This window comes from Prionailurus bengalensis, chromosome A2 (assembly GCF_016509475.1).
Source record: "Prionailurus bengalensis isolate Pbe53 chromosome A2, Fcat_Pben_1.1_paternal_pri, whole genome shotgun sequence".
NCBI classification, from domain to species: domain Eukaryota; kingdom Metazoa; phylum Chordata; class Mammalia; order Carnivora; family Felidae; genus Prionailurus; species Prionailurus bengalensis.
Genome location: NC_057348.1, coordinates 78,713,782 through 78,734,608, shown reverse-complemented (window position 1 = coordinate 78,734,608; position 20,827 = coordinate 78,713,782). Strand labels below are relative to the sequence as shown.

Below are 20,827 nucleotides of genomic sequence, written 5' to 3'. Positions count from 1 at the left end.
GAGAGAGAGAGAGCATGTCTTGCAAGTGAGAGAGGGGCAGAAGGCAAGGGAGAGAGAGAATCTTAGGCAAGCTCCACACCCAGCGTGGAGTCCAATAGGGGGCTCAATCTCACGATCTCATGAACTATGAGATCATGACCTGAGCAGAAATCAAGAGTTGGGTGCTTAACCGACTGAGCCACCCAGGCACCCCTGTATACTATCTTTTAATGTCCACTCTCCAAGAAAAATTAGAAATAACTATCTTTAGATTTAGAAAACCTGCTACATATGGTCTCCTTCACAACTTCTCAGCCACATTTACAGTGAAAGGTAATACATACTTCCGTAAAAACCAGACTGAGAGTCTACCTAAATGTCCAAGTTTACATGAGGCACGAATTGAAAGAACATGCTCTCATATGACATCAACAATGTACCACCCTTAGCAACTAGAGTAAAAAATTTAGAACTAGTCATTTAGGTTTTTCACAAAGAATTACATTTATTTTGCCCTACATTAAACACAAGTAAATATTCCCATTACTCCAAACATAAAAAATGCAGTTTAAGAAAAAACACAAAATATTTTCTTCAAATATTACAATACTAAGATGATTTTATCATGTTTATCTACTGCATACTGTATTTCTCAAGTACATTTGCTCTACCACAAAGGGGAGGAAAACCGAACCCTAGCAAAATGCATGCATGATCAGCTCTAAATTGCCATGGCAACCAGATGGGAGTTCCCACTTCCTTCCAGCTGCTATTTCTTTCGAGCAGAGAAAAGGACAAGTAAACTTCACATTTGGCAGAAAAAGAAGTCCTTTCCTTTATTATCAACCTAAATGGCAACTGACACAATTCAAGAAATTCATTCATTCAGTTTTAACCAAAATATAAAGAAAAAGAAGTTCCAAATGAATTTCTCCTAGGAACATTCACACAAAGGCAATTTTTTTTCTTTCCTATGTCCACCACCTAATCTACAACTCACTCTCTTCCTCCCTCCCTCCTTCTTACTTTCCCATTCTTGATGGTAAATTGTTAGCCAGAGAAATATGCAATCTGCCATTTCTGCTTAAGGGTAGAATCAATCAATACATATTTTCTCTCAAAACAGCTTATCCAAAAAGGCTTGCTGTAACACTAGGTAAAGCTGCACAGCTAAGGAGAAAAACCCAGACTAGTTTTATGTGTTCCTCTATAATGAAAACGCTTCTAAACTTTATGTAACTTGAACCTGAATGTTAAGTGTCGGCTGTGGTAGGCCAACTTCTGAAAATGAGTCCCAATGACCCTCATCCTTGTAGAACTCCCAACTCCTCTGAATGCAGGTAGATCCTGTGAATAAGACATCACTCTCATCTTTATATTATGTTACATGGCAACTGGGCAGTGATGTTGGGTGGGTTTGACCTAATTACATGAGCCTTCTACAAGTAGAGAGTTTTTTCTCGCTGGTCTTAGAAGTCAAAGAGACGTGCTCTGGCTGGCTGAGAAGAAAGCAAATATCCACGGTGTGAACTGCCCATTAGGGCCACAGAGCAAGGAATTTCGAGTGACCTCTCAGAGTGAGCACGGTCCCCAGCCAACAGCTAGAAGGACTAACAAGGACTTCAATGCAAGGAAGTGAGTTCTGCCAATGACCAGTGATCTTGGAAGAGTGCTCTGAGTCCCAACAGAGAACTTTAGTCTTGGCCAACAGCTTGATTTCAGTCCAGTGAGAATCCAGCCATGCTGCGCGGCCCTAATTTCTGACCTACAGGACTGTGAGCTAATACATGCATATTGTTTTAAGCTGCTAAGTGTGTGGTAATTTGTTACACAGCAATAGAAAATGAATATAGCTGCCAAGTTAGTTCTCAGTAAGTAACAGAGCAGTTCATATTAATTTATCAGATTTTGGCCTCAACAGTGAGGCCTGGGTTTTTTTTTTTTTTTTTTTTTAAGTTAAAATGGCCAAAGGAATTAAGAAGCTGGGTATTCAAGAATGGGAGCCAATTCTTTTATGGGAAAAGACAGGTTAAAAAAAAAAAAAAGTATGTCCCCCCAATGTTGTTAATGTTTATGTATTTATTTGCAGAGGGAGAGGGAGAGAGAATCTTAAGCAGCCTCTACACTCAGCGTGGAGTGTGACCCAGAGATCTACCCCACCACTGTGGGATCGTGACCTGAGGCGAAATCAAGAGTCGGGAACTTAACCAACTGAGCCACCCAGGTGCCCCAGTATGCCCCAGATACTAATGGAAACAATCATAATTCCAAGCCAGAAAGTTTAGACCTTCTTATTTTCTAAGACTACGTTGTTTTTTAGAATATGGAACACAGCCAACTAATAGCTGATGAAGATGTAAGTAAACAAACCTGCTTCCCAACTAATCAACATTTTAGACCACAAAGAAGTTGACTGATCACCTAACAATATATATATGACAGGGCTACATAATTCATAGGCCACTGAAACTGTTAATATCTTACAGAACATTTGTGGGACCTGGGAAAAACAGTGCTACTGAAGTGGAATAAAGACTGTCAGAAAAGTTTAAATCAGAGTTCAAAGGCATGTAAAAAAGACATCCTTTAATTCTACAAATAGAATAGTGTGTGCCACATTCCAGGAAGTTTCCTGGGAGCCCAGCACTGAGGGATACACAGTCTACAGGGTGGGAGAAATGCCATGTCACATGAACACATGAACATAAATCGAATGCTCCCAGGTACTGTTATGGAAAAGGAGATGACAGAAGGCTAAGCCAGAAACATCTACATCCTGAGATCTTAAGATACTGACCAGAATGAGGTGTGGAGGGTAGGGGTGGGAGGTAGGGTAGAGGCCCAAGGCCCAAGAAACAGAGTGACCAGAGGCACAAAGGCCTAAAACACCCTCTGGAGTGGTGTAGCTGGAGATAAGCAAGAGTTTCTGCAGCAATCAGCTCACAGAGGAATGACTCAGAGTTCTAAGGAGTTTGGGCTCTATCCTTTTATTATTATTGTTTTTTTAATGTTTTTATTTATTTTTAAAATATTTTTTAAATGTTTATTTTTGAGAGAGAGAGTGAGAGTGGGCGAGGGGCAGAGAGACAGGGAGACACAGAATCCGAAGCAGGCTGCAGGCTCCAAGAGCTGTCAGCACAGAGCCCGATGCAGGGCTAGAACTCACGAGCTGTGAAATCATGACCTGAGTTGAAGCCAGATGCTTAACCAACTGAGCCATCCAGGCACCCCTGGGCTCTATCCTTAAAGCAAGTAGGAGACACTGAAATGTAATTTTAGGTCAAGATTTGCTTTCTGCAAAGAACATAAGGAACTGGTACGTAGAATGGGTAGAAAGGATAAAAGCCAGAAGCAAGGAAACTAGTGAGGAGTCCAGAGAGGAGAAGATAAAAAACATAGCTCAGAACTTGGTCATTCCATTGCTGGAGGTGGGTCTTTGCTTCCTCAATTTCTGGTAGTAAGACAGCATTGAGAACAGAGACAGGAGAAGGAGGAAGGGTTTTCAGAGAAAACCTACTTCTGTTTTAAGTTCATTTCAGTTTGAGAGGCATACGGGATGCCCAGCAGTGTAGGAATACAGTGGATTGCTTGGTATATAGAATCCACAGTAAGAAATGAAGGTCTGGGCTGTAAACAGAAGTAGATTCTGAGCAAACAGCTGCCAGCTGAAGCCTTTCCAAGCAGGTCAGAGTGGCCAAGGATAAATGATGAATGAGAGGGTGAAGGGCAGAGCCTAGTTCACAAAGTACAATGTTATGAAGGCACCAACAGATTCTTGACTTCCCAGCTCATCATCCACAGCAATGACCCATACTATAATCACCAATATAAATTCATAGATTTCAATACAGATTTTAAAGAATACACATGCATAAAAACCTCATGGAAGCCTATCTTTTACATTAGGAGGAGATACACGCTAAAAAAAGAAAAAGAAAAAAAGAACTAGCAAACCTAGGACCTGCATGGGCTTCTATCTAAGAGCTCTGTTTGTAGGCAGTATGAAGTCAAATGGGTGTAGGGAGAACTGCTACAAATAAAGAACTGTTTACTGAGACCTGTATGTTGATGAGACTTACCATAACCACTCACGATTGCCTCACGCGGCTCCGGAAATAACGCAACCTGTACCACTCTGGACGAGGCTTCTGCAAACTTCCCCAAGTTTTAAACCTAAAAGCAACTGTAATTATACAATTCAATAGCCACTAGCCAAATTAATTACAACTTAATAAAATGTAAAATTCATGTCTTTAGTGACTCTAGCCTCATTTCAAGTGCTCGACAGCCATGTACTGCTGGTGGCTATGGTCAGATCCAGAACATTTCCATCAGCACAGAAGGCTCTATGAGACAACACTGCTATAGGCAATATTCTAGCAGCATGAACTTCTTCTAGCATACTATTATTTTAATAAGTAAATAAGATCAACTACAAGAGTTTGGAACATTTTTCTATACAGCCCACTACTGGAAGTTTGAAAAATAAGCTGTAAAATTATAAACAAAAAGGGTATATTCATTTTGAATTTGACAGGTGAGCCCAAAATCTGAATACCCTTTGGCTCAGCACACCTTACCAGAATTCATCTTACTGATACACTCACGGTTACAATGTCTGCAAACAGCAATGTACTGGAACCTAAATGTGCATCAAGAGAGGCCGTATTAATAACATCTGATTGATCATGGTATGTGTATACAACACAACTCTGCTAAAAAGCACGAGGCAAATGAGACTAAGAAAATTCCATTCACAATAGCATCAAACAGAATAAAGTGCTTAGGAATAAACTGAACAAAATAGTGTCTAAACTTATACTATGAAAACCAAACAACATTATTGGAAGAATTTAAAGAAGGCCTAAATAAGCAGAAACACATCCCATGCTCATGGACAGTAGACTTAATACTGTTAAGATGACAGTATGTCCCCAACTGATCTATACATGCAATTCAATCCCTACTGAAAAAATAGCTACCTTAGTGGCAGAAATTGACAAGCCATTCCTAAAATTCATATGGAAATGCAAAGGCCCGGAATAGCCAAAACAAACTTGAAAAAGAACAAAATTGGAAGACTCACACTTCTTGACTTCGAAACTCCCTACAAAGGTAATCAACACAGTGTGGTACCAACACACATAGATCAACAGGAATTGAAGTTCTAGAAATAAACGCTCATATCACAGTCAACAGATTTTTCAACAAATGGTGATGGGACAATTGAATATCCACATGGAAAGGAAAAGTGGATTCCTAACTCACATCATACACAAAAAAATAACTCCTAATATCTCAAAGACCTAAATGTTAAGAGCTAAAACTATATAAATCTCCTAAAAAAGATGTTCATCATCAGCCATCAAAAAAATGAAAATCAAAACCACAATAATGCCACTTCACGACTATTAGGATAATAATCAAAAATCAGTAATAATCAACAGGACAGGTAATACCAAGTGATGACAAGGATGTGCTAGAAGTAGAACTCTCACACACGGCTTACGAGAAAGGAAAATGGTGCAGTCATCTGAAAAACGGGAGGCAACTTCTCAAAAAGTTCAACAGAGTTATTACCATATGACACAGCAATTCCACCAGCAGGTATGTAACAAAGAGAAACTAAAACACGCATCGAAACAAAAACTTGCATGTAAATGTTCACAGCATCATTACTAATAATGGCCAAAAGGCGAAACGAGCCAAATGTCCATTAACAACAATAAAACAGTAATTAGGAATGAAGTACTGACAGATGCTACCATGTGGGTTATGGTAAGTCAAAGAAGCCAGAGTCACTACAGATCATACTGGATGATTCCATTTATATGCAATTCCCAGAACCGAGGGACAGAAGATCGGTAGCTGCTTATGGCGGAAGGGGGGATAGGGATGACTACTCAAGCCTAAGAACTTCTTTTTAGGGTGATGAAAATGTTCTAAAACTAGGTGGTTGGTTAGTGGTGGCTGCACAACTCTTTATACTGGAAACCCTTTGAACGTATAGTTTTCGCTTGCTACATAAATGACTTTTACTGGCTTAAATTTTACATATTTTGAGTATTGTTTATTAAAAACCAAGGAGGGGCGCCTGGGTGGCTCAGTCGGTTAAGCGGCTGACTTCAGCTCAGGTCGTGATCTCGCAGTCCGTGAGTTCAAGCCCCGCGTCGGGCTCTGTGCTGACAGCTCAGAGCCTGGAGCCTGTTTCGGATTCTGTGTCTCCCTCTCTCTCTGACCCTCCCCCGTTCATCCTCTGTCTCTGTCTCAAAAATAAATAAACGTTAAAAAAAATTAAACAAACAAACAAGGATTTATTTCAAGTTTTAAAATGTGTTACGTAGTATGAGGCTGTACTAGTATACGAGAACATGTCGATATACAATTATATTTTCTTGGAATGTTCTCTATACATACTTGATAGCAATCCAGCCCACCACCAGATGTGCATGGCCACCTAGACCTGTTCTCACAGAGCCTTTCCCGGCAAGGCGCAAAAGACCTTTTATTTTTCTTTTCTTTAAAAAAAAAAAAGTTTTTTAACGTTTATTTATTTTTGAGAGAGAGACAGAGTGGGGGGGGGGGGGGCAGAGAGACAGAGGGAGACACAGAATCCGAAGCAGGCTGCAGGCTCCAGGCTCTGAGCTGTCAGCACAAAGCCCGACACAGGGCTCGAACCCACAAACCGCGCAGATCATGACCTGAGCCAAAGTCGGATGCTTAACCAGGCGCCCCAGGCCTTTTATTTTTCAAAATGAAACTCCCACCAATGAAAATGCTGGGGCTCATGGCCAATCCCAGACCAATGTCAAAGTCGTATTTTCGATGCCCCTGGATCATTTTGTTTGTTACTGAAGTTCTTGTGAATCACGCTGATCACAAAACAGAGAAACTGCTGGTGCTGGAGGCAAGATTCTGCAGTCTTCAAATACGTAAGTTTAATACAGTCTCTCTTATGAAAAAAGGCTGGAAGAGGTTAGAGATGACTTATTCCCCCCTCTCATTTCCTTGTAAATAATACTCCTTATTCTCATTTTAAAGTTTCAAACCCTAGCAGAGTAGCTCCGGCCCCAAGTGGAGGCCAGCCAGGCAGCCTCCCGTCCACCCTCTGGCCCGGTCACCTCCACTCACACAGCCACACAGGCCGCACACAGGCGCCTTGGTCACCACACAGTAGGAGGAGAGAGCGTCTGGGGCTGCAGCCCCACTCGCTGCCTGCTCCACGTGCTCCGTGGCGGAGCGCCAAGGGGAACCTGCCCGGGACGACCTGCAACCTCCCCTGCCGCCTGGACCTAGGCCTGTGCTGAATCGTTCATCTTAAACGGATGAATTCTATTGTACGTCAATTCTCTCCCAATAATGTTGCTACACAAAAATACTGCGGCAGTTCAATATTTACCAACAGGGAGGATATGCCAGTGATGAACACAAAGGTGCAGAGCGTCTGTATAGGGCATGCATCATGTTTCAGAGACGGGAAGCATGTGCCTCGGCTTAATCTCTCTGGATGCAGCAATAAGACACTGGCAGTAACAGCTTTCTGCAGGAAAAGGAACTCAATGGCTGGTGATCAGAGAGAGCAATTAACTTTTTCAAAATTCCCCACACTCCTTTCCTACTTTTTCAATTTGGTACCATGTACATGCCTACTGAAGTAATTTTTTTTCTTTTCTTTTCTTCTTTTAAGCAGACTCCACACCCAGCACAGAGCCCAACCCAGGGCTTGAAGTCACCACCCTGAGATCAAGACCTGAGTGCAGATCAAGAGTCAGACACTCAACGGACGAAGCCACCCCAGGGGCCCCTAAATTATTAACTTAAAGAGACAGGAAAGGGAAAACAGATGCTGGGAAAGGGGTTCCTATCTATGATACCCCTGTCCCTCCAGCACCTAGGGAGAATCTACTAAAGAACAACAAAGTAAATGTGTCTAAGGCACAGGCAAGTCACACCTTACTCTACTTTAGAACTAGAGAGTTAAGGGGCGCCTGGGTGGCGCAGTCGGTTAAGCGTCCGACTTCAGCCAGGTCACGATCTCGCGGTCCGGGAGTTCGAGCCCCGCGTCGGGCTCTGGGCTGATGGCTCAGAGCCTGGAGCCTGTTTCCGATTCTGTGTCTCCCTCTCTCTCTGCCCCTCCCCCGTTCATGCTCTGTCTCTCTCTGTCCCAAAAATAAATAAACGTTGAAAAAAAAAATTTAAAAAAATTTAAAAAATTAAAAAAAAAAAAAAGAACTAGAGAGTTAGGATAAAGGTCAAAGTTCAAATGCCATGCAGCTTTCTGGTAGAAAGGCTGTGGGTTAGGTTTGAATACTAGTTCTATTATTTAAAAATCCAGACAACTCAAGCCAGTGACAAGTTCTCTGGGCCCCTAAGGAAAGTCAGAGGGTCATGATAATTAAAAGAGATGATACCTAAGTCACCTGGTATGTTAACTGTGCATGTGGTGGTAGGAAATCCTCTCCTCCCCACCCTCCTAGGCTGTGGGGGCTGTGATCATAGGTACACCAGGACACATCTCACCTAATATTGTGAGCTGACCTCTGGCCTTCTCTGTTCACCTGTGACTGTCCTAATGCACAGGCCAGCATCAGTCCCACCTCTTAACCCTTCTGTTTCTAAATGCATCTATTTTGTAGTCAAGATTAGCTAAAAGATTTAAGAAAGTTTCAACAAGGATCTCTCCTGTTAATTATTACATATTTCCACAAGGCAATAAGACAAATGACTACTGCTATTGTAATCATCTTGGAAGAGAGAGATGTCTAACATGAATTTTTAAAATTTAACGAGTAAGCAAATTGCTTCATAAAGCTTCTCCATTAACACATGATTTGTTCTAACTAGGTCTTTTTTGACAAGTACAAAGTTAAGCCCAGTCCTCGAAGACCTTGTGAACTAGGGTTCCACACAATGGCCTTTAAGTATCAAACTGTTCCCATATTAAACTGTTTCCATGTTAAACTGTTCCCTAAAGGGGAAGAAATTCAGAACTGCTGGAGCAGAAATTAAATCACCTGAAGATTTATTAGTGCTCTGCAATACATTCTACCTCTGAAACTTTAAAATTTCATTCATCCATATTCTTAAATATATGTTTTCAGATAAACAGCTTTATTTCTGAAGGCAGTTGTTTCAATTAGCACTAATGCCAACCTACTGTAGGAACTGTGTATATAGTTCTTCAAAGATTTAAAGCACATAAATATTATTCTTTAGGAGTGGCCATTCTCAGAGATTGATGGGTATCTGACGAAGCCATCAGAAAAACATTTTCCAAGAAAACAAGACATACTGCAAGCACCAAATCCATTCCCAGAGGCTCCAGAATAAAGGGAGAGTTGGTTAGGATTCCAACAAAGTGACCTGGGATCCAAGGACAGCTCTAGGAGGAAATAAGACCAGAGAAGCCAAACAAGGCACCTAGGGTCAGCCAGTGATGGATGTGGGAGGCCATATAGCGTACTTCTCCAGATTCCAGTGGAAGGGGAAATCCTCCCTAAGAATCTGTGATCTCAAGCTTCCCCGCATGCATGGTGAGCATATGAATTTATTTTAATACCTACCCAGTCCTGGAAACCTCCCAAGCCAAGAAATTTAGAGTGCTTCTGGGTCACTGCCCTCCCGGGGCTCCTGGAAGAAGTAGAAACAAATCCTCTTGCGAGAAATGAACCCTCAATCGGGCCTCCTTGGGATTCCAAGTAACTAAGATTGTGGAAATGTAATTTAATAATTTTTTTTTCAAATCAAATAAACAAGGAAACAATCCTCTATGAGCAAGACAAAGAAATAATCAACAAAAATAGATTTCAGATACTAGTATTGTGGAATACAGAATATGAAATAAGTATGTCCATAGTGTTGACAGAAATAAAGGAAGGAAATTAAAGCATAAGCAGGAAAAAAAAAAAAAGACTTAAAATTTGTTAAATTGATTAGACCACAAACAAACTGGAAGGCAGATCTGAAGAAATCACCTAGGATGTATCACAGACACAAAAGAAAGGTTAAGACCTCAAGTAGAGACTGAGAAGGTCTAATTTATCTAATATTTGGGGTTCTTAAAAAGGAAGAAAATGGAGGAAAGGCACTATTAGAAGAAATAACAGCTGAGAATTGTCCATCCAGAATTGATTTAAAAAAACGTAAATTCTTGGATTCAGAAAGCACAAAGTGTGCTGAATAAAAATAAATCACAACAGAGTAAAACCAAAGAACACCAAAACAAAGAGAAAAATGTAGGGGGACAAACAGCCAGATTTCCTACAGAGAATGACAATTACATGGTCACCAAGCACCTCAAAAGAAAAACTCCAAGTCAAACAAAAGTAGTGTGAGATCATTAAAGTGTTAAAGAGCCAATAACTGCATTCTTTTGTATAATATATATATATATATATATTTATTTATTTATTATACAAAAGAATGCAGTTATTGGCTGCATATGTGTGTGTGTGTGTGTGTATATATATATATATATATATATATATATATATATATATATGGAGCAAAGATATTTTCAAGTCAACAAAAACTGAGTATACCATTCACAGACCCTATTGTAAAGAAACTGCTAAAGAATGTATTTCAGAAAGGCAGAACATAATTAGGAAAGGTCTAAATTACAGGAAAAAAATGGTGATTCTTAGCAAACTGGTACATATGTGAGTAAACCAAAATAAACACTTGAATGAGTATCTCCAGGTTGGTAACAAATGCATGGCTTAAAATATTTTTAAGGGGCCCCTGGATGGCTCAGTGGACTAAGTGTCCGACTCTCGGTTTCAGCTCAGGTCATGATCTCGCGCTTCATGGGTTGAAGCCCTGCATCAGGCTCTGCGCCTAACAGCAGAGAGCCTGCTCGGGATTCTGTGCCTCCCTCTCTCCCTGCCCCTCTCCTGCTCACTCTCTCACTCAAAATAAACAGACTTACAGAAAATAAATAAATAAAATAAAGTATTTTTAAAAGCAAACTCTTAAACAACAGCACTATTCTGGGGCGCTTCACTCAAATTAACTCACTTAATCCTTGAGCAACTCTGTAAGTACTACTTAGCCACCCCATTTTCACAAATGAGGATAATTAGGCACAGAGAGTAAATAAGGTATTCAAAGTCACAAAGCTTGGTGAGTGGAGAGCCAGAAATGGAGCTTGCGCCACTAGATCGCAACTGGAAGCAGTGACAGGTTTCTAGACCCAACTTTCTAGTGGGACTAAAGATCTCCTACAGCACCAGGAGACTCCATGGAGGGAAGGGTAGGTGGGTAGCGGCTGCCACTGGAGAGGAGTCTAAACAGGAAACATCCGAGCAGACACCTACTGGGATGAGTCCTCTCTAGTGCCGATGCCCACTTACCACATTCGGACTTCTCCAACCACAGAGCGTGACTCATAAGACGGAGATGAGGCCCAGGAATGTGTATGTTTGGTAAGAACCCCAGAAGACTGATGCAGTAGTTCAAGGGCCATACTTTAAGAAACACCACTCCAAGCACATGTAACCACTATAAACACTACATACAAGTCCGTTGGTCTCATTTTCTGTTTTACTTTAATGACCTTTTTAACAAGAAAAACCATGTTCATGTGCACTTTAGATACAGGCGTCAAGTAAATCCTTAGACAAATACTGTGCCAGTTTCACGCTCTCCCAAAAGATGATGGCAGAAAAGATAAACTGCGGCTGAACAATGGAATAACTACTCAGTAATAAGAAAATAATAAGTACAAAAACATGAAGTCAAAAGCATGTGCTAAGTGAAAAAGGTGCTAAGTGACAAAGCCAAACACATGACTACATAGTATATGACTCCGTTTTATTTGTTTTTAGTTCATCTGTTCATTTTTGAGAGAGAAAGAGAAAGCAGAGGAGCTAGGGAGAGGCGGTTGAGGGGAGGGAGAGAGACAGAGAGAGACAGAGAGGGAGGGAGGGAGGTAGAGAGAGGGACGGAGGGAGAAAGAGAGACAGAAAGAGAGAGAAAGAGAGGGAGACTTCCAAGCAGGCTCTGTGGGCAACGCAGAGCCCAATGTGGAGTTCGATCTCATGAACCGTGAGATCAGGACCTGACCTGAAGTTGGATGATTAACCCACTGAGCCACCCAGGCACCCCATGACCCCATTTTAAAAAGGCAAAGCCAGAGGACCTGGGTAGCTCAGTCAGTTAAGCGTCCAACTTCAATTCAGGTCATGATCTCACTATCAGTAGGTTCGAGCCCGGCATCGGGCTCTGTGCTGATAGCTCAGAGCCTGGAGCCTGCTTCAGAGTCTGTGTCTCCCTCTCTCTGCCCTCCCTCACTCATGCTCTCTCTCTCTCTCTCTCTCAAAAATGAATAAATGTTAAAAAAAATTTTTTTTTAAGGCAAAGCTACAGTGATGGAAAGCAGATCAATGACTGTGAGGGGCTGGGGATGGGGGAAGGGCTGCCTCCAAAAGGGTGCAAGGGAAACTTTTGATGCCAATGAATATTACATCATGATTGTGATCCTAATGACACCATGTATGTGTGCACTGGTCACAACTCACTGAATTGTACACCCCAAACTGGTCAATTCTGACTTCATGTAAATTACACATTAATAAAGCTGACTGAAAAAAAGACCATCATTGCTGCCAGTGAATTCTCCCTGGTGAAACGTTCTTACCAGAAGCCCCCATCATACTCCAGCTGGTTAAGGTCCAGGGCTTTTCACAACCAAATGTAAAATACTGCAAACGCTTCAGTCATGGACATGAACACACGGGGCACTCAGTCCCAACCTTCGCCACCTAGTTGGAGACTACTCTCTTCCTTGCAAGGGCAGTTACTTAACAGGGAAGAAAACAAAAGCTTCAGAGCCAAGCGCAAGAAAAGCCCTACCTAAGGTGGAACAGATTCAAAACATAAAGCCATCATAGCAAATACTGCCGATGACTCTCCTGCAGTCACAGACGCCACAGTGTGAACCTACCTGACAGCTGAAGACGGTCCCGAAAAACATCAAACCCATAGCTCGGACAGGGCAGGGACTAAAGTACTCTACCAGCACAAGCATCTTACGAAGTCAGATCAAAGAGAACACGGGCCCTGGGATACTCTCTCCCCTTCCCTGGGTCATACACTGCGCGACTGCACCCGCAGTGCCACGTTCGGCTGGATCCCTGCGTACTGCGAACATCCCTCATTTACGTGTTTGAGAAATTTTTACTCAACTCTCTTCAGTAACTCTCTTCCATGAATCTTCATTCATGGAACGAGGAGTCTAACACTGTAGCAGACAGGTACATAAATAATATAAAACAAGGCAATCACTGGTGTGAAAAGGTTATTTCCTTTATTAACTCAAAACATATTCAAGTTACACAGTTTCCAATACTGTTATAAGGTCCGGCGGATACAATGACAAGAACAAAGTACATAGAGAACAATGTTCTCTCTGGCCAGGTGAGTCCCACAGAATGCTTAGAGAAAGGAGTGACAACTGAGGCTGACCTGTGAGGAAGAAAAAGTGGTAGCTAGGAAAGGACTTTCAGGGCAAGAGGACACGAATGGGCATTATATGGCAGCAGGAAAGGGCTCATCCAGTCATGCTGATATACAAGCTACGGGAGAATACTGGCAGATATCCTGTTTTATTTATAATTTTTTTTGAAAGAGAGAGAGGGTGCAAGTGAGTGAGGGGCAAAGAGAGAGAGAGAGAATATCCTAAGAGGGGCAAAGGGAGAGACAGACAGAGGAAGAGAGAGAGAAAGGGAGAAAGGAAGAGAGACAGAAAGGAAGAGAGACAGAAAGGAAGAGAGACAGAAAGGAAGAGGGGGAAAGAGAGAGAAAGAGAAAGAGAGGGAGAGAGAGGGAGAGAGAGGGAGAGAGAGAGAGGGAGAGAGAGGGAAAGAGAGAGAGAGAGAGAAAGAGGGAAAGGAGGAAAGAGGGGAAGAGAGAGAGAGAGAGAGAGAGAGAGAGAGAGAGAGAGAGAGAGAAGCAGGGCTCACCCAAAGCAGGGCTCATGCTTACCTGATAAGGGGTCCACTTGATGCGGGACACGAGCTCACCCGAAGCGGGGCTTGAGCTCACCTGTTATGGGACTGGAACTCACAAACCCCGAGACCTGACCTGAGCCAAAGTCAGATGCTTAACGACTGAGCCACCCAGGCGTCCCAGAAATTCTATAAAGAAAGTTTGGGACCAGATTTTGACACCCTTGAATGAAGAATTTGGAGTTTATTTCTGGTAGGATATAAATGCCATGCAAAATTTAATCTACTTTTATTTTAGAAGCTGTAATAGTTCTTAAAAAGGACTATACATCAAAATCATGGGAAGCTTTTTCAAAAAACAAAAGCCTAGAACCAGGAGACTGTGACGCAGTAGGTCTGGAATGTATCCTGGACACAAGTCACTAGGAGATTGGTACACACCCATGGTTAGGAATCACTGCTGTGAGGAGTCATTACCACCTCTAACAGATGTCTACCAGCAATGCACTCAAGGGTGCTTGTGATTCAAACACAGCTGAGCCCTGAACAATGTGGGGGTTAGGGGCACCAACCTCCATGCAGTCAAAAATCTGCATGTAATTTCTGACTCCCCCAAAACTTAATTACTGATAGCCTACTAATGACCGGAATGTCTTACTTACAACATAAACAGTCAATGAGCACAGATTCTCTATGTTATATGTATTATAGACCATATTCTTACAATATAGAAAGCTCGGACAAAAATATTTTTAAAATCGTAAGGAAAATACATTTACAGTACTTTACTGTATCTATTTAACAAATCTGTGTAAGCAGATCTGTGCAATTCAAACCTGTGCTGTTCAAGGGTCAACTCTACAAGCAAACACACAAACAGACATAGATACAAATAAGAATTTCTAATGCTCCTGAAGACTTCAGGAAATGGACCTCCACTTTAATAGACACATATTTCTTAAAAGATACTCCCCTAATCCCACAGTCTGTTTTCAATCATCTACTTCAAGTAAAATCAACTTTTAGTTAATTCCATTAAAATATAAATAATTATACCCTTATGTATTAGAGTTTCATCAGAAAAGCACAGCTAAAGAACATCTAATTTATAGGTGTGTTTTTTTAACGTTTATTTTTGAGAGAGAGCGTGCGCACACATGAGCAGGGAAGGGGCAGAGGGAGAGGGAGACACAGAATCAGAAGCAGGCTCCAGGCTCCGAGCTGTCGACTCAGAGGTCAAACCCATGAACCCTGAGATCATGACCTGAGCCAAAGTCAGATGCTTAACCAACTAAGCCACCCAGGTGCCCCAAGAATGTCTAATTTAAACATGACTGATTAACAGCACATGTTTTTCTTCTGTTTTTCAAATAATAATAATAATAGTAAAGAAAACCCACGAGAACAAAGACAATAGGAAAGTAAAAACTGAGGAACGAGAAATTCAACGTTTTTAGAAAACAAAGTGAATGGAGGACATAACCACCAGGAAGAACATAAGCAGATACAACCAATAGTCGCTGCAGAAACAGATGCTGACCAGCAACTCGTCCACCCTGGAACCCCGAGAGCCTCAGCACTATGACCAGGGTGTGGGAAGAGGTCGGGGCAGGGGGAGAGTGTGCCGAACACACAGAGCTCAGCTGGATGAAGCCATGGCTCCCTCTCCACACACCCGCTCACCCTCAGCGTAGGCAGATTACAACAGATCCTGGTAAAGACCAGACATTTTGGAAACATCAGGCACAGAGGATGTGGTAAGGTATTGGGATAAGAAACAGTTCTGATGGTGAACAGTGAGACTCTCAGACTCCTTACTCCACCCTGCTCCCAAAACACAAGCCCAGCTCCTCCCTCTTTCCCTGGGCAGGGGTTCTGAGAATTCTTTATTGAAGAAACTGCATAGTCCCACCCAGGCCAGAGCCATATATAATTCCAATAAAATTCTTTTCTTCTGGTCATCCTTCTCTTAATACTTTCCCTGTGATGTGTAAGAGCATTTAGGTATCACCACTGGATTCTCCCCAGATGAAGATCAATCAGCTCCTCTACCCAGGTTCCTGTGAGGCTTTCCAGTGCTGGGTGTCAGTCACTCTTCACTAGGTATCATGTTGGATTGATGACCAAGGACAAGAGCTATGCCTTGGTGCCTACGTACTTCACACAGGTGCTTTACTAGGACAGACATTAAATAATACGTGCTGAATGAAAAATCGAAATGGAAAGGTGTATGAGGGGTGCCTGGGTGGCTCAGTCAGTTAAGCGTCCAACTTCAGCTCAGGTTGTGATATCCTGGTTTGTAAGTTCAAGCCCCAAGTTGGGCTCTCTCTTCTGTCAGCACGGAGCCCACTTCAGACCTTCTGTCCTCTCTCTCTACCCCTCCCTTGCTGGTTTTCTTTCTCTCAAAATAAATAAACTTAAAAAAAAAAAAGTGTATGTATACCCACTACTTTCTAAATCATTAAGCCTATAATACTCTGATGTCCTTATGTTACACTGGTTCTCAACCTCAACGGAGTAACAGAAATTTTCCGGAAAAAAAAATTTATTTCCTAGTCCTTTCTTTCCCCCAAAGCAATAAATAATGAGGTTTCATCTGAAAGTATAAGAAATTCGGTTGAGAGGCTCCTGGGTGGGTCAGTCAGTTGAGCATCCGACTCTTGATTTCAGCTCAGGTCATGATGATCCCAGGGTCGTGGAATGGAGTTCCAGACTGGGCTCTGTGCTGAGTATGAAGCCCACTTAAGATTCTCTCTCTCTTTGCAAACGACATATCAGATAAAGGGTTAGTATCTAAAATCTATAAAGAACTTATCAAACTCAACATCCAAAAAACAAATAATCCAGTGAAGAAATGGGCAAAAGACATGAATAGACACTTCTCTAAGGAAGACATCAAGATGGCCAAACCGACACATGAAAAAATGCTCAACCTCACTCATCATCAGGGAAATACCAATCAAAACCACAATGAGATACCACCTCACACCTGTCAGAATGGCTAACGTCAACAACTCAGGCAACAACAGATGTTGGCGAGGATGTGGAGAAAGGATCTCTTTTGCACTGCTGGTGGGAATGCAAGCTGGTGCAGCTATTCTGGAAAACAGTATGGAGGTTCCTCAAAAAATTAAAAATAGAGCTACCCTACTACCCAGCAATTGCACTACTAGGTATTTGTCCAAGGGATATAGGTGTGCTGTTTCGAAGGGACACATGCACCCCCATGTTTATAGCACCACTATCAACAATAGCCAAAGTATGGAAAGAGCCCAAATGTCCATCAATGGATGAATGGATACAGAAGATGTGGTATATACATATACAATGGAGTATTACTCAGCAATCAGAAAGAATAAAATCTTGCCGTTTGCAACTATGTAGATGGAACTAGAAGGTATTATGCTAAGTGAAATTAGTCAGAGAAAGACAAATATCCTATGACTTCACTCATATGAGGACTTTAAGACACAGAACAGATGAACACAAGGGAAGGGAAGCAAACAATGTAAAAACAGGGAGGGGAACAAAACAGAAGAGACTCGTAAATATGGAGAACAAACAGAGGGTTACTGGAGGGGTTGTGGGAGGGAGGGATGGGCTAAATGGGAAAGGGGCATTAAGGAATCTACTCCTGAAATCACTGTTGCACTATATGCTAACTAATTTGGATGTAAATTTTAAAAATTAAATTAAAAAAAAAAATTCTCTCCCTCTGCCTCTCTCCCTAACTCACAAACATTCTCTCCAAAATAAAAACATTAAAAAAAAAAGAAATTCTATTGAATAGATAATATTTCAATATATTAGGAATTCATGAGTAAACAATCTTCCTAATAACTCAGTCACAAACCAGTGGCAAGAACAGGCCAAACTTTCCAACTAGTGTGCACTTGACCTAGAAGCATACATGCTAAATAGTCTATTCATTACTACTTGTTAGGGAGAATTTTAGGAACTCAACATATGATTTAAATCGTGAAAAATGAAGCAAGATTTCATTTAAATGATTAATGTTGTCAAATCAGCAGACAAAAAACTAAATACACCCCTCCCCAAAAGATGGAGTCTAAATGTGACAATAAAATTAATATTTTAGGGGCACGTGGGTGACTCAGTTGGCTGAGTGTCTGAATCTTGATTTTGGCTCAGTTCATGAGACTGAGCTCGGTGTCCTTCACACTGAACATGGAGCCTGCTTAAGATTCTCTCTCTCTCCCTGCCCCTCCTCCCCTGCATGTGCACATGTTCTCTAAAAAATAAATAAAAATAAAATAATAATAATAATAATAATGTTTTGTATTCTAAATGCTTTAAGTGATCCTGTTTCTGCTAAATTATTGGATCCATTTATATTGTTGACAGTCTGGCTTGTGATACCTAGCTAAAATAACAGCACTGTCAATAGTTTGTTAGTGTATAAAACACCTCACTGAAAGAATCCAAAACTAGCATATCTATATTCTAGTAGAATTTTAATACACTGTTTTCACTACAATTCACCTTAACCACTTGTGTCTATCAAGACACCCAGATTCCTAGCCCTAATTTTGTCATCCCAGATTGTGGCTAATTCATTTCAAAGGGTATCCTGAATTGTTTAAAAGGTTTTAAAAGAGCACTGAAGAAGAAACAACAGCCACAACAAGTGCCAAATAATAACCTTTTGAAATATAAAGAGGAAAAAATAAAGAGTAGAAATTGATACAATTTTAAATCATTAATTTAAAAATATTTGCAATATTGAGTTGAAAGAGTTAGAAATTGAATTTTACATGAGTGAATTAGTCTAAGAGGTTTACTAATCCCGCTCGCCACTTTTTGACCCCCCCAAGACACACGCAAATCTCTAAACCAGATTATATTGTTGCCTTTATAATAAACAAACTAAGTTGGTATTTTACTCCTTTCAATAAAAGTTTAAAAGTACAAAGTGGTGGTTAAAAGCACAGTCTGGAAAGTTCACAGACCTCATTTAAGATGAGCTCTGTGGCCTTGAACAGGCAACGTCATCTTCTCCAATCCGTACCTTTCTCACCACCATATTCATTCCCCCAGCTGCATCAGCCGTCATGTCCCACCCTGGATCCAGACAAGCATCTCCACTAGCCTGCTGAACCAGTGTGCAAAACACCGTACGTCTCCTCTAGGATCTCAAACCAGTATCATATCATTGCCCACTTTCACCCCAACCACAGCTGTTTGCCAGGGTCAACACCTCAAAGCATTCTTTGAGTGCTCTCTTGAATCTCGATGCTGTTGCTCCTGTGGCGTATCCTTTATTCATCCATCTGCCTTAACAGTCTTCACCACCTTCTCTGATGCCTGGGCTCCTCCCCACTCAACCAACCTTCCTTCACCAGAGCTACCTGGCCAAGTTAGACACACGACCTGTGTCTCCTTCTCAAAAAGTACTATTTATTTGTCTTCAGATTAACAACAACAAAAAATTCTTTTTCATTATGGGAAATGTGTAAAATCACAGAGTTCTAAAGAAACTATTTATAGTCCTAGTGTACAGAAATAAACCAGAATATCTCCATATATGTCCTCCCAATTTTTACCCATACATATCTTACATAATATGAGGTCATTCCTTTCATGAGCATTTTCTCCTGTTATTAAAAACTCTCGAGGGGCGCCTGGGTGGCGCAGTCGGTTAAGCGTCCGACTTCAGCCAGGTCACGATCTCGCGGTCCGTGAGTTTGAGCCCCGCGTCAGGCTCTGGGCTGATGGCTCAGAGCCTGGAGCCTGTTTCCGATTCTGTGTCTCCCTCTCTCTCTGCCCCTCCCCCGTTCATGCTCTGTCTCTCTCTGTCCCAAAAATAAACGTTGAAAAAAAAAATTAAAAAAAAAAAACTCTCGAAATGTCATTTAAAAAAATTTTTTTTAACGTTTATTTTTGTTTTTGAGACAGAGACAGAGCATGAACGGGGGAGGGTCAGAGAGAAAGGGAGACACAGAATCGGAAGCAGGCTCCAGGCTCTGAGCCATCAGCCCAGAGCCCGACGCGGGGCTCGAACTCACGGACCGTGAGATCGTGACCTGAGCCGAAGTTGGACGCTCAACCAACTGAGCCACCCAGGCGCCCCTCAAAATGTCATTTTAATAGGCATAGACTACTTCATGACACCTATCTACCAAAATTACTTAACCATTCCTTTGTTTCCAGTCTAGGGAGACTGCATGTATACAATAATGTTAACATCTTTGGTCAAACACCTTTGCCTGTATCTTATATATTATTTTCTTGAGACACAGTCTCAGAAGTACACAGACTGATCAAAAATTATAGACATCTAAAAACCAAACATACTGCCAAACTGCTATACACATTTCACTCTCATCATCAGGAAGCATCTTTTTTGGTAGCTTAGCTGCATAGGATGGGCCCCTGCACCCTCTCTAGTACAGACATCCCAGCAACAAGGCGGTTTCCTTACAGTGGTTCCTGACTCCAATAGTAACATTCCAGGCTATATAAAGACAATACAGGTACTATAATCAACAAAGTTTGAAACGCAATATTTGAAGTAATATCTAATCTAACAATAACTGAAGATAATATTCTAACAATTTAATAAGCAGAAAACAGTTTTTCTTAACTGCAAAATCACTGTTAAGTTTTAAAACCATCTTTTTTTTTAAAAGCCTACTTCAATATCTATTTGGAGAATTGCTAACTCTTTAAATACTATTCCCCCACATTCCCTATACGTTTCTCATCATTAATTACATTTTTGAGAAAGAGCACTCTGGTGTAAATACAGAAGCTGTATCTATAATAGCATGAGTTTTAAAACACATTTCTGGAAGACTTTCACTTATATGAACTATAACCACACTAGCAATTTATTACATAGATCTGTGTTTGTTTCATCATGAGCAAGATTGATTTGG

At 41.3% G+C, this 20,827-nt stretch overlaps 1 protein-coding gene across 11 annotated transcripts in view; it reads right to left on the bottom strand.

The window, feature by feature from the left end:
• The window catches only part of SRPK2 (SRSF protein kinase 2), a 256,671-nt gene that overhangs the window by 87,930 nt on the left and 147,914 nt on the right, over positions 1 to 20,827 (bottom strand). The window lies entirely within an intron of this gene.